The sequence below is a fragment of the Mustela erminea genome, chromosome X (assembly GCF_009829155.1).
Source record: "Mustela erminea isolate mMusErm1 chromosome X, mMusErm1.Pri, whole genome shotgun sequence".
Classification (NCBI taxonomy): domain Eukaryota; kingdom Metazoa; phylum Chordata; class Mammalia; order Carnivora; family Mustelidae; genus Mustela; species Mustela erminea.
Window position 1 is genome coordinate 39,250,631 of NC_045635.1, and position 15,144 is coordinate 39,265,774.

Sequence of the window (15,144 nt, forward strand, 5' to 3'; positions counted from 1 at the left end):
GTACAAGTCTTAGTATGAACGTGCGCTTTGATTTTTCTTGAGTAAATACCTAGGAATGTAATTGCTAGGTCATGGGAAAGGGACATCTTTAACTTTAAAGAACTGCCACATCTTCTTCTAAAGTGGGTGCGCCATTTCCCACTTGCATCAACAACACATGAGAGTTCCAGTTTCTCCACAAGCTTCCCAGCTGGAAGCGAGGTTTGCTCTAATCTGACAATCATCTAGAAGGAAAGATTTACTGATGCAAGATCTCCTCTCCTTCTTGAGGTCAACTTCCTCCCTGGATTTTTAAGACCTTACATGGCTCTCTAGAAACTTTACTTCGAATTCTTATATAGATTTTGAAGACAAGTAAACTCCACCCCGAGAGGAACTGACCTGAATGAATTCAGATTTGTTAAACAGAAGGTACATGAATAACATAGATTAATCAGCCTCCCAGACATCATGAGAATCACTAAGACTCAAGTTACTTGATCAATCTATTTGAAATCTAATTCCCTGAGTAAATACTCAAGTGCTACTGGTTCACATAACCCAAGGGTGACCAGATCATACCACACTTCATCTGTTAACTAAATCTATTTGGAGAAACCCATTTTAGGTTTAGTAAATCTAATGCAAAGGAAGAATAGAAATTTCCATTACCAACAAGGTTAACTTTAGAAAGACACTTCAAGCCTCCCAGAATTTTATAGAAGGAAGGGGCTCTCATATTCACCTAGCCTGGAAGATCTCAAACAGTGATGTACCTAAGAAGCAGGTTGAGTGGGCGGATTGGTAGGACCCATAGACTTGTTTTGTAAGTCAACACATGGGAATTTTCAGGTTTTTTAAAAAACATTTTTTGAGAGATTTTATTTATTTGACAGAGAGAGACACAGCAAGAGAGGGAATACAGCAGAGGGAGTGGGAGAGGGAGAGGCAGGCTTGCCACTGAGCAGGGAGCCCGATGTGGGACTTGATCCCAGGACTCTGGGATCATGACCCAAGCCGAAGGCAGACGCCCAACGACTGAGGCACCCAGGGGCCCCAGGAATTTTCAGTTTTATCAAGCTCCCACCTGATGCCTGTGCCAGCTGTCTGAAGATCTCAAACCACAATTTGCCGAAAACTAATTTAATCTAACCATTCTTCCCCTGTGAAGAACCAGTTTATGACAGAACAGTCAAAAGCCATCAACACAAAAATAAAAAAAAGAAAACTGATTTCCTTTACTTTTCTTATTCTTAGAATTTTCTAGGTCCAGCTGCCGGGGAGGAGAAAACATTGTAGTACATTTAAAAATCTATTTGCCGTACTCTTCCCCTTGTATATGCTCTCATTCCCAAGTTGTTGAAGTTTGCTCTTTTCTGAGTATCAGGCAAGGGTTAATTTCTTTTTTGTTTTTTAAAGATTTTATTTATTTATTTAAGAGAGAGAGAGAGAATGACAGAGAGCAAGCATGAGAGGGGGTAGATCAGAGGCAGAAGCAGACCCCCAGCTGAGCAGGGAGCCCAATGCGGGACTCTATCACAGGACTCAAGGATCATGACCTGAAGTCACATGAGCTGAAGTCACTTAACCAACTGAGCCACCCGGGCACCCAAGGGTTAATTTCTAAGAGGCACGGTGTAGATGGCAAAGATAGAGTCTGGCACACAGGGTGTAGTGGGAGAGCAGAGGCTGGGGCACGCACAGAAGCCTTCCAGAATCCGGTCCTGCCTCAAGACCCATGCCATGCACCCACAAAGACTCTGTCATGCTGCTCACCTCAACAATGAATTATATTTTAAATTCTCCTCTAGAATTTCTCCTCTAGGAAATATAATGATTTCAAACATAATAAAAGGCAAAGGTGAATCTCAGATCTAGGGTGATGAATTTTTCCTAACACGTACTCTAATTCACTGAAAGCTTCCCTGAACAACTAGGTGTCAGCTAAGCAACGTGGCAGAGGATGACTGTGCGTGTGTGTTTCTTGTCTGCCCAGGGCATGTTTAACTTAATGCTTCAGAGTTTTAAAACTATGATTGCTTATAAATTCATAAAATCATTCCTAAATACACAACAAGCCTTTCAGTCCTTGGATAGTGTTTCTGCAGGAAGAGTGGAAATGTAACTACATTCTAACGGAGTTGAGTCATTATATTTGGCTTCAAACATTTGCCTTCTAGAAAGAGGCATGTGGATAGCAGCATGTATACAGGATGTGCTATTGTTTCCTTGCAAAAATTTGGAAGATTTATTCTTGATTGTACCAATGGCTGGTAGTCCCCAGGTGATGTATTCAGTGATGTCTGCAGTCACCATGCAGCTGCTCCTTTGTGTTGACAATGAACTTGGCTCCATTTGCTTGCATTATTCTGCTGCAGAACATGCTATATATTACGTGAATATGCAGGTATCCCTCAAAGGAAAGAACATGTGCATCCTAAAAAAAAAAAAAAAAAAGTGCTGTAAATTTGAATTAAATGAATCTGACTTACCCATTGACTTCTATTATAGAATCAGAAGTGCATACCACAGGGGTAGGAAAATTGGTCCTTGGATGTAATACATTTATACTTAATAATGCAGCAGCGCCTGTAATGAGACATATTCAAAGGGAAAACAATAACTCTCTGATAAAATATTAACAATAATGCACTTGTACTGAATATAAGTCACATTATTTTAAAACTACTGCAAGTAGAAATATAAAACAAGGCCAAATTCTAGAAGCCTGATTGTCTGCTTCACATGTGGTTTCCAAGAGGCAATCAAACTATTACATTTCCACAGTTTACCAGGCAAAATACTTCTAACTTCATGTCTGAAGTTATTATTTTACCACTTTTGCCTTGTTCTGGGATGGGAAAGGAAAGGAATATTAGTGTTTATCTGCTCTTGAAAATTCCATGTTCTGGCTTAGAAAAAAAGGGTGACCTATATGCATTCATTCCTTCATTCATTCACTCATCTAGATGCCTTCTACTTCTCAGACATCTGCTAGTTGCTGAGGTTAAGAAAATAAAGCACAAAATTCGTGTTTTCAGGGAGCAAAACAAGAAAGCTGACAAGTGCCCTACAGTGCCCAGATAGTGAAGTATAAGACATTGGTGCAGCCCATAGAAATGCAATTAATACAGACCTCTGAAAAATGGTGTTGGATTTGAACATTTAATATAAGATCTTGAGCTGGTGGTCCTAGGGCTCAATCCAGCCTGAGAGTGAGTTTGAGTTTGATTTGGATTTTTAGATTTTAAAAAAGAGGGAGAGAGCTAACATTCATAAATTGGATGATTTCACACAGAGAAAAATGACGTTTTGGGGTTTTCTTGAAAACCCAAATGATCTGATGATATTAGGCATGAGTTTCCATGTGGCAACGATTGATATAAGTGAGTTGTAGCTATCCTTTTTTCAGAAGGGCTTTAAGCCAGATAGCTAATAATGATCCCCTACTATTATCTTTAGCTGCTCCGACACTGGAAACAAAAATCAGTTGCCACTTTTTTTAAAAAAATGAGATATAATTGACATGTATCATCACACTCGAATTGTTGTTTTCTTGTAGTAGGAAACTATCTCTTTGAACCCGTGTCTTTATGTAAAGGAGAAAACTGAAGGACCAAGATGGTCACCTCTTTTAAGAAAATGAAAGTGAGCATACCCATTCTATTTGGCCTTCGCTCATTGCATTGGAGTTAGAAACTCTTCAAAGAACCAATAGGAATTGGTCAAATGGAGAGTGAGGGAAGAAGGCAGGAAGAGTATAAGAAATAGCATATGCAAAATAATAGCTGTGTGGTCAATGTATGGAACAGTAGATATTTTGACGTGAATAGGGGGTGGGGGTGTCTATAACAGAAAAACAAGAGATGCGCCAGAAAGAAGTCTAATCCAGTTTTCTTCCAGGACAAAACTCTGTCACTAAGAACTTTAAGGAGATGATTCCACATCAGGCCCAGCTACTTCTTCATTCTAGACACTGAACACCAAGACAAGCCCATATTACTTACTTGATTTGTGCTCCAAATAGGATTGCCAAATGAAATATAGGATGCCTAGTTAGATTTGAATTTCAGATAAACAATGAATAATTTTTTGGCATAATAGTTGGGACATACTTATACTAAAAAAATATATATATTCATTGCTTATCTAAAATTCAAATTTAATTGGGTGGCCCGTACTTTGATTTGCTGAATCTGGTGACATTTAATAGCTAGGTTCTAGCAGGATGATTATTTCTATTTTTTCTAATTTATTCCCAATTCCATATTAAAGCACAGTTGTCAACTTATTACTTTAAAATAGAAGTATCCTCCAAGATATCCCTAGTAAACCTTAGTTTGATGGTGGAAAATTAACCGATTCTCTTTGTATTGATCTGCTTCTCAACATACATTGCCTTAACCTTCTTTAGATATCTTAACTCTCATCCATCTTGCATTCAACACTGTGACATAGAGAAATTACCAAGGGAGTCTGTAAGCTATTGGTGACCTACATGGAGAAAAAAGAAGTGGTCACAAGAGAACAAGTTAATGAAGACCAACTCTGTGAACTAACCTCACACAGCCAGAGATAGATTGAAGATCTACAGGTCTAACAAGAAATGATACCTGTAATTAGCTGATAAATTTGAAGTATTTGGTAAAATGTTGTTTATATATTATTTACCCAAAATGTGATTTTGTTAAGCTCAAACAATTTTTTTTCTTGCAATTTTCCAAAACTCTTGTAAGTGAAGGCAAGCTCTGTATTCCCCTATGGAGTGATCTCCAGGATATACTAAAAAAAAAAAAAAGTAAGGAGAGATGGAAAGGAAAGAATATTCATATGTAGCTATATGGTTTTATTTCAAAAGCAAACAATGAAGCATATATCAAAGTAGTAACCCGGAGGGGAGGAAGAGGCAATGATGAAAGCTGGATCTTTCTGTATATATCTCATTTCATAGATTTGACTCTGGAAACATGCAAATGATTCACATAATTTTAAAAAATTAAATCAAGAAGAAAAAAGGCACTCCTTAAATATAAAAACCAATGAAATGAATGAACCTGATGCACCTCAAGTTCCTGCTGTAATCATAGAGAATTATTTCAAGTGTCTTTTTTTTCTTTAAGATTTTATTTATTTGACAGAGGGAGCACAAGCAGCAGGAGCGGCAAGCTAAGGGAGAGGCAAGCAGAGGGAGAGTCAGAAGCAGGCTCTCTGCTGAGCAAGGAGCCCAGTGCAAGGCTCTATCTCAGGACCCTGGGATCATGACCTGAGCGGAAGGCAGATGCTTAACTGACTGAGCCACCCAGATGCCCCCTTTTTTTTTTTTTTAAAGATTTTATTTATTTATTTGACAGAGAGAAATCACAAGTAGACGGAGAGGCAGGCAGAGAGAGAGAGGGAAGCAGGCTCCCTGCTGAGCAGAGAGCCCAATGCGGGACTCGATCCCAGGACCCTGAGATCATGACCTGAGCCGAAGGCAGCGGCTTAACCCACTGAGCCACCCAGGCGCCCCCAGATGCCCCTATTTCAAGTGTCTTTAAAACAATATTTGGAAGTGGACTTCTGGAATGGCAGAGTGAGGTCCTCCATAAATCTCACTTCCAAAAAAGCAGTTAAAACAAAAGCAGTGATTGTCAAAATGAAGTTTTCTCAGAACTCAGGAAATGAACTAAAGGCTTACAACAATCTAAAGAGCATTCATTCAAGATAAACTGCTGAACCTCAGTAAGGACAGTGAGTTTGTGATGGTTTAACTTGTCTTATTTCCATATACCTCATCCCCATTGTGTCTATCCACTAACAGTAAAATTCATATTCTTCTCATGTACACATGGAATATTTTATAAGGTAGATCATGTTAGGTCATAATACAAGTCTCAACATCTAAAAGGAGTGAAATCACACAAAGCATGTTCTCTAACCACAACAAAATGAAATCAAAAATCAATAGTAGAAGAGGGGTGCCTGGGTGGTTCAGCCAATAGAGCATGTGACTCTTGATCTCAGGGTCATGAGTTCGAGCCCCATGTTGGGTGTAGAGTTTACTGGGAAAAAAAAAACTTAAAAAAATTTTAAAAATGAGAATCAATAGCCAAAGAAAATTGGAAAAGTCACAAATAAGCAGAAATTCAACAACACACACCTAAATAGCCAATGAGTCAAGAGGAAATTAAAAAAAAGAAATTAGAAACACTGAGATAAATGAAAACAAAACCACAATGTACCAAAATTTACTGGATGCAGGTAATGTGGTGTTTAGAAAGAAATTTATAGCTGTCAATACCCACATTAGAAAAGAAAAAAGGTAAGGCACTAAAAAAAGAACAAACTAAACCAAAACAAGCAAAATGGAAAGAAGAAAGATCTGAATAGAAATAAATGAAATAGGGGTGCCTGGGTGGCCTAAGCCTCTGCCTTAGGCTCAGGTCATGATCTCAGGGTTCTGGGATCGAGCCCCGCATCGGGCTCTCTGCTCAGCAGCGAGCCTGCTTCCCCCTCTCTCTCTCTCTCTCTCTGCCTGCTTGTGATCTCTGCCTACTTGTGATCTCTGCCTGTCAAATAAATAAATAAAATCTTAAGAAAGAAAGAAAGAAAGAAAGAAAGAAAGAAAGAAAGAAAGAAAGAAAGAAAGAAAGAAATGAAATAGAGAATCAAAAAACACCAGGGAGGGGGGAACACCAGAGAAAAATCAGCGAAACCAAACGTTGGTTCTTTGAAAGGATCAATAAAATTGGTAAACATTTAACTAGACTGACTAAGAAAATAAGAGAAGATTCAGATTACTAAAACTAGAAATGAAAGAGGGGACACTGCTACCAACCTTACAGAAATAAAATGAATTATAAGGGTGTAGTACGAACAACTGTATATCAACAAAGTAGAAATCTTGGGAGTACTGAACAAATTCCTAGAAAGACACAAACAATCAAATCTGACTTGAGAAGAGATAGAAAATGTGAATAGATGCACAAAAGTAAAGAAATTGAATTAGTAATTTACAAATTACTCCAAAGAAGAATCCAGGCCCAGATGGCTGTACTGGTGAATTCTATCAAACTTTTAAAGGAGAATTAATACCAATCCTTCACTACTGATCTACACACTAGAAGAGGAGGGGCTTAGCAGTTCTACTCCATACATCATATTCTCAAGAGAAATGACGTGTTTGCACTTCTACATGAAACTTCTACATGAATGCTCATAGCAATACTATTAATAATAGTATGGAAGGCAAGGTGGAAACATCCCCAAATGTCTATCAACTGAGGAATGGGTAACCAAAATCTGGTATATCCATAGAATAGAATATTACTCAGTCATTAAAAGGAATGAAGTACTGTCATATTCTACAATATGCATGAACCTGGAAAACATTATGCTACATTAGAGAACCTAGTCACAAAAGACTATATATTTTGTTATTCCACTTATATGAAATGTCCACAATAGACAAATATATAGAGACAGAAAGTAGATATGTAATTGCTTAGGGCTGGTAGTGTAGTGATAGGAATGAGGAGAGTCTCATAATGAATATGGGGTTTCTTTTGGGGGAGGAGGAAAATGTTCTAAAATTAGACTGTGCTGATTGCTGCACAATTTTGTGAATATATTATAATCATCCAAATAGTACACTTTAAATGGATGAATCATATGTTTTGTGAATTATATCTCAGCAAGCTGTTAAAGAAATAACAACAGCCAAAAAAAATTTTTTTCTATAATTTGGCTGTAATTCCTAATGGATATAGACTAAGGACAAAAAGAAATGCAAGGAAATACAAAACCGAATCCAGTGGTCTTCTTGTTAATAGTAATATACACAAGGTTTTTGAAACTATTGTATGTATGTGTATGCATAAAAATGGGGCAAAACAAATAAGGAATTGTGTTGTGGTTATTGGAAATCAAATTGTATAGCATCAGAGAAAAGAGATACGAATATGAAATCAAGGGGAAACCCTGTAATCTTAAACTGGAAATACCCGTATAATCTTTCCTTCAGAAAAGGACACATTTCTCTAGTTCGGTCCACTAAAAAAGTAGAAATTATGACAACCTAGTGCCCAGATTGTGATTTCCAAATCTACCTTCCATTAAAAGGAGCCAGGGCTCCTTGAAAAAAGAGTGGATTCCAGTACCGAGGGAGGAAATGTGCAAGGTTAGCCTGGAACAACTTGGGCCACAGCAAAGGAAACTATCAAAGACTACTGAGATGTTGTCAAAATGACACAGGAGCCAAACTGAAGTCACTTACGGTGGCCAAAGATGGGTCAATCTGAGCATCAAAAGAATAGTGAATGGAATGGATTGAAACACATCATATATATAAAAATCTGTAAGTCATAAAGGTGCTAATAAAAAACAAACTTCATTAGTCAACTTTGCTAGGGTATCAACTTCTTTTTTTTTATTTTTTTATTTTTTCAGTGTAACAGTATTCATTATTTTTGCAACACACCCAGTGCTCCATGCAATCTGTGCCCTCTCCAATACCCATCACCTGGATCCCCCAACCTCCCACCCCATCACCCCTTCAAAACCCTCAGATTGTTTTTCAGAGTCCATAGTCTCTCATGGTTCACCTCCCCTTCCAATTTCCCTCAACTCCCTTCTCCTCAACTTCTAATTTTGGAAAACTAAGATAGAGAGCTGTGGTAGGCAGAACTATAAAGATGGCTCCCTAAAGTTCCTATTTAAGGGTTATTCAAAAAATAAGGTAGCTAGTTCTATGAAAGGAATTTGCAGAAGTAATTAAGTCCCAAGTTACTTAATCTTAATATACAGAGATTTATCCAAGAGGGCTTATCCCAGTCAGGTGAGCCCTTTAAAAGCAGAAAGCCTGCATGGCTCAGTTGGTTAAGCAGCCAACTCTTCATTTCAGCTCAAGTCATGATCTCAGGATGGTGAGATCGAGCCCGCCCCGTGTCAGGCTCTGCACTCAGTGGGTAGTTTGCTTGAGATTCTCTCTCTCCCTCTCCTTTAGCCAATCCCCCTGCTCATACTCTCTTTCTTTCTTTCTCTAAATAAATAAAAATCTTTTTAAAAAGTGGCAGAGAGTTTTCTCCAACCGGTGACAGAAGAGGAAGTGAGAGATTCAGAGCATGAAGACTCCATGGTCGTTTCTGGTTTGAAGATGAAGGAGGCCACATGAGAAGGAATGCAGGTGGTCTCTAGAAGCAGATAGTGGCCTCTGGTGACAACCAGCAAAGAAACAGGGACCTCAGAACTATAATAGCAAGCAACTGGATTCTGCTAAACCCCAAATGAGTTTGGAAGCAGATTCTCCAGAACTTCCAAATAAGATTCCAGCCCAGCCAGTACATTGACTTTGCCCTCGTGAGACTTTGACTGCTAGAACTGTCAAATAATAAATGAATGTTATTAAAGCTACCATACTACATTTGTGGTGATTTTTTTATATAACAATAGAAAACTAATCTAAGAAGGAAAAAAATAAAAAAATGTATCCTGTTTTTCTGGCACAAACTGTATTTCAAAGTATCTTAGTCTGTTTGGATTGCTAAAACAAGTTACCATAAGCTGAGTGGCTTAAATAGCAAAAAATAATAATAGTAAATTTAATTCTTACAGTTCTGGAAGCTGGGGTGTCTGAGATGAAGGTGCTAGCAGATCTTTTTTATAGCCAGGGTCATTTTCTTGCTGTCTCATCACATGGCGAAGAGCAGAGAGAAGACACAAGTTCTGTCATGTCTCTTCTTATAATGGCACTAATCACATTCCCAAAGATTCCACCCTCGTGACCTAATGACCTCCCAAAGGCACCATTTCCAAAAACCGTAACACTGGGGATTTGGATTTCAACTTTTGTTTGGAGTGGGGAAAATAACACAACGTAATAATATGTAGGAGAACATTCTTCTTTATGAAATAATTCTAGGGGCATCTGAGTGACTCAGTCACTTAAGTGTCTGACTCTTGGTTTCAGCTCAAGTTATGATCTCATGGTCATGGGATTGAGTCCTGTGCCCAGGTCTGAGCTCAGTATGGAGTCTCCTTCAGATTTTCTCTCCCTCTCCCTCCTGCTCTCTCTCTCTCTCTCTCAAATAAATAGATAAAATATTTAAACAATTCTAGGCAATAAATGAAAATTGAATGTTAGAAGTAGGATGTTACCATTCTGCAACCCCAAATGTAATCATGGAATGAGACAAAGATCATCAATGACTGCTAAATCCATTAGGTGAAATGTCAGATCAAACTGACAGCACCTAAACTCTGATCACACAAAGTGAAATGTCCTGATGTGATGCAGTGGGAAGTGTACAATGCTACCTATGTGGTATTCTTGCCAAAAGCACGAAATCTGAATTCAATCAAGCTTCCGCAGGAGTATGTGAAAATATGGGATAGGTGTAGAGGAACACTAAATGATAGCATAAACCTGGGACTGGCCAAATGGAGAACATAGACGTTTCTTAAAGCAATGACCCTGAAAGAGACTTAACAGGTATATCAACCAAACAAAATGTGTAAACTAAGTTTGGATTCTGATTCAAACAACCTAATTATTTAAAAAAAAAAAACTAAGACATTTAGGGAAAGCTGAGATACAGGTGAGATATTAAGGACTTATAATTAATTTTAATAGGTATGATAAAAGTATTGTGGTTATATATATTTTTTAATTACAAGTACTTATGAAAGCTTTTATTGGTACAGGGATGTGGTGTCTGAGATACATCTTAAAATACTCCAGAGAAAGAGAAAAATGGGAGCAGGATAGAGGAAACAAGAATGGTAAAATGGTCATTGTTGAAACTGGTTAATAAATGGTATTTTTGTGTATGGCTGAAAATGTTCATGATATACAACTTTTATTTTTATTTTTTAAAGATTTTACTTTTTTGAGGGGCACCTGGTTGGCTCAGTCATTAAGCATCTGCCTTCAGCTCAGGTCATGATCCCGCGGTGCTGGCATCAAGCCCCACATCGTGCTTCCCACTGGACAGGAAGCCTGCTTCTCCCTCTCCCACTCCTTCTGCTTGTGTTCCCTCTCTCACTGTGTCTTTCTCTGTCAAATAAATAAAATCTTTTTTTTAAAAAAGATTTTATTTATTCAAGATGGAGAGGAGCGGGGTTTGGAGCAGAGGGAGAGGAAGAGAGAGAACCCCAAGCAGACTCCGTGCTCAGTGTAGACCCCGTGCCAGGCTGGATCTCGTGACCCTGGGATCATGACCTGAGCCAAAATCAAGAGTTGGATGCTTAACCCACTGAGCCTCTCAGGCACCCCAAAACTGTTTTAAAACACATCAAAAACCCCTTTCAGTCATCATGAATAGTAGATGCTCAAAAATTATTACATTTTTAAAAATCCTACAATGAATTCTGTAGCCATTGCTCTCTGGTGTACTCTTGAGCAGATGGGAAGAAAAACCTGACCAAGGGTAGTCTTTTCAAGACTCCAGTCCTCAGGCCACTCATAAGCATGGGGTAAGGAAATAGTTCTTGAACGAGGCACTCAAAACACCAAATGTAAAAAAGTATGTATAAATTGAGTTACAATAACATTGAGAGTTTCTTTATCAAAAGATGTTTTAAAGGGGAATTACAAAATAATCCCAAATAAGATATATTTAAAGTGAGACTACTTGTTACAATTGTGGATTTCTTTCCCAACCACACCCAACTGTGAAGGCCGGCATAGAGTAGGCAGAGGGTTAGGTTTACCCAGAGATGGGTTTTTGTCTTCTGAGGGACCACAGAGGACCATGAGCCAGGGGTTCATGCAATGAGGCTGAGAAGTCCCATCAGCTGCCATCTGCAAGCCAGAAGCCCAGGGGAGCTGGTGGTGATGTTCCACTCCAAACCTGAAAGCCTGAGAACCAGGATAGCTGGTAGTATAAGTTCCAGTCCAAGTACAACTGCCCAAGAACCAAAGGGCTGATGTCCAAAAGAAAGAGAAGGGCGCCTAGGTGGCTCAGTGGGTTAAGCCTCTGCCTTTGGCTCAGGTCATTGATTTCAGGGTCCTGGGAGCGAGTCCCGTATCAGGCTCTCTGCTTGGCAGGGAGCCTGCTTCCTCCTCTCTCTCTCTGCCTGCCTCTCTGCCTACTTGTGATCTCTCTCTGTCAAATAAATAAATAAAATCTTTTAAAAAGAAAAGAAAAGAAAGAGAAGATGAAGGTTCCAGCTTAAGCAGAGAGCAAATTAGCTATTCCTGCACCTTTTTATTCTATTCAGGCCTTCAACTGATTGGATGAGGCCCACCCACATTGGTGAGGGAGATCTTCTTTACTCAGTCAACTGATTCTAATGCTCATCTCCCTGACATACTCAGAGACCATGTTTTACTAGCTATCTGGGCATCCCTTAGCCCAGTCCCCTTGACGTATAAAATTAACCATAATGGAATATTTGTGGTAGTTGTGGAGCGGGACACTGAGCCATACCAGGGGGTATAGAGACATTGGTGAATACAGATCTCTGCCACTGACTAAGGTACACAGGTTTACAACGCATGCCAATGGTCTCTGAGGAGAAGGTGGGCCATCAAAAGGAGTTATGCCCTCCCTCTTGGGATTGGTCTAGTCTAAAGTAATGAGAGCTTGAATTGGGGTCTATGGCAGAGACGGATGACAGAGTCCCTGCAATGCTAGAACCAGCGTGCTGGTTAAGACAGAGAAAAGTCAAATATGACTCTGATCATTTTGGTCTGAATGAGTAAAATCATGGGGGTTATTATTACCTCCAGTGAAAAATTCAGTAGCTGTTGCAGGTTTGACAGAGATAATAATTAGTTCTGTGAAATAAAGAATAGGTACTGTAGGATTAAATTAATTCAAGTGATGGCTTCAAACAGTAAAAATGGTTTTTTTTTAATGTTCTGATGATGACTTTCTGTCTAAAGACTAACTTTTTTTTAAGATTTTATTTATTTATTTATTTGACAGAGAGAGATCACAACTAAGCAGAGAGGCAAGCAGAGGTGGGGGGTGGGAAGCAGGCTTCCCACTGAGCAGAGAACCCGCTGTGGGGCTCAATCCCAGGACTCTGAGATCATGACCTGAGCTGAAGGCAGAGGCTTTAACCCAGTGAGCCACCCAGGCACCCCTAAATACTAACTTTTAAGCTTTGGTTCATCCTAGGACTAGAGAAGTAAGTATTAAAATATTACAGAGCAATACTGAAATAATATTTTTTCAGTATGTTCTTTTATAGGTAATGCCTATGCACGACATTCTAGTTTGGGTATTGCAAATAGTTTAAGGCGAATGCAAATAAAAATGCCATACTTCTACCCATAAGGCAATACTTCCACCCACACTCCAGCAGGAATAAAATGAGAAGGATATATAATATCAGATGTTAGCAAGGATATAGAGCATCTGGATCTCCCACAGGCTTCCTGGTAGGAATTGGTATAATCACTTCAGATAACCATTTAACAGTATTTGCTAAATATGAACATACTTGGAACAGCAACCCTACTCCTAGGTATTAATAACCACACGTATGTCCACAGCAGCACTTTTTACAAGAAACCTCTCACTGGAAATAACCCAAGTGTCAGTCAATGGTGGGATGGATAAATAAATCCATTTAGTTCATTCATACCATAGAACACTACAGAGCAATAAGAATGATGAACTACAACTATAAATAATAGCACTGATTGAATTTCACAAACACCACATTGAGCAAAAGAAGCCAGACCAGGGGCACCTGGGTGGCACAGTCAGCTAAGCATCTGCCTTCAGCTCAGGTCATGATCCCAGAGTCCCAGGATTGAGTTACTGGATGGAGCCCTACATCGGGCTCCCTGCTCAGCGGGGAGTCTGCTTCTCCCCCTGACCCTCCCCCTTCTCATGCTCTCTCTCTCTCTCTTTCTCTCTCTCACTCACACTCACTCTCTCAAATAAATAAGGTCTGAGAAGAGGAAGAAGTAGAAGGAGGAGGAGGAGAAGTAGGAGAAGAAGGAGAAAAAGGAGAAGAAGCCAGACCACAAAAAATAATACCATCTACATGACTCCACTGATACAAAGCAAGGGTCCTCAAACTATAGCTCATGGGCTGTCCACCTGTTTTTATAATTAAAGTTTTATTAGAACACGGTCACACTCATTCATTTGTGGATCATCATTAGCTGCTTTAGCCCTACAACTACAGCTCTGAGTAATTGTGACAGAAACCATCTGGCCTGCATGCTAAAATATTTATTACCTGGCTCCTTAAGAAAAAAGTAGGCCAACCCTTGATATGAAGTTCAAAAACAGGGAAAATTAATCTATGGTGTTAGGAGCCAGGGGAGTAGCTAGGGCCAGAAAACTGCAAATATGACTGTGAGTTTGTCCTTTTCTAAAAACCACTAAAGAAAATGTCACCAAGACCACAGATGTGACAACTATTTCAAGTAAGAATTTCTGATTTTTATTCACAACTCTTGTGTGTATCACTGTGACCTCATTAAGACAGGTTTCCATGGACACACTTTTAAGGATTGAAGTAGAGGTGATACATTAGCCCAGAATATTGTCTCTGTAAATTTAATACTAATTCAACCGTGGGCAATTCTGTCTCTCTCTCTCTCTCTCTCTCTCTCTCTCTCTTAAACACACACACACACACACACACACACACACACACACACACAACACACACACCATAGGTAATATCTGGCAATTTCTGGAAATGTTGGCTGTCATAAGTTGGGGTAGAGGGTGCTGGTAACTAGTGGCGAGAGGCCAGGGATGCTGGTCAACATCCCACAAAGCACAGGACAGTCACCCATAATAAATAACTACCCTGCCCAAAATATGAACCGTGCTTAGGTCAAGAGACCCTGGTTTGATGAATGTCAAAATAAATTTAGTGCCTCTAGAAGTCAGATATAAAGTGGTAATATTAGTAATAACAAGACTAAAGCAGTGCTGTGTGATAGAACTTCCTGCAGCCATGGAAACTTTATCTGTGCTGTTCAATAGCATTAGCTATATGTGGGTATTGAGCACATAAAATTTGGCAAGTGCAACTGAGGAAATGAATGTTCAGTTTATTTAATTTTAATGAATTTAAATTAAGTAAAGTTAGCCACTACCATATTCGGCAGCATGGGCATAGAGCATAGTCTCAGAAGCTGACTCATTGTGGGAATCCTTGAAGTCAGTTACTAGCTGCGTGACCTTGGCAAGTTATTTAACTTCTCTGTGC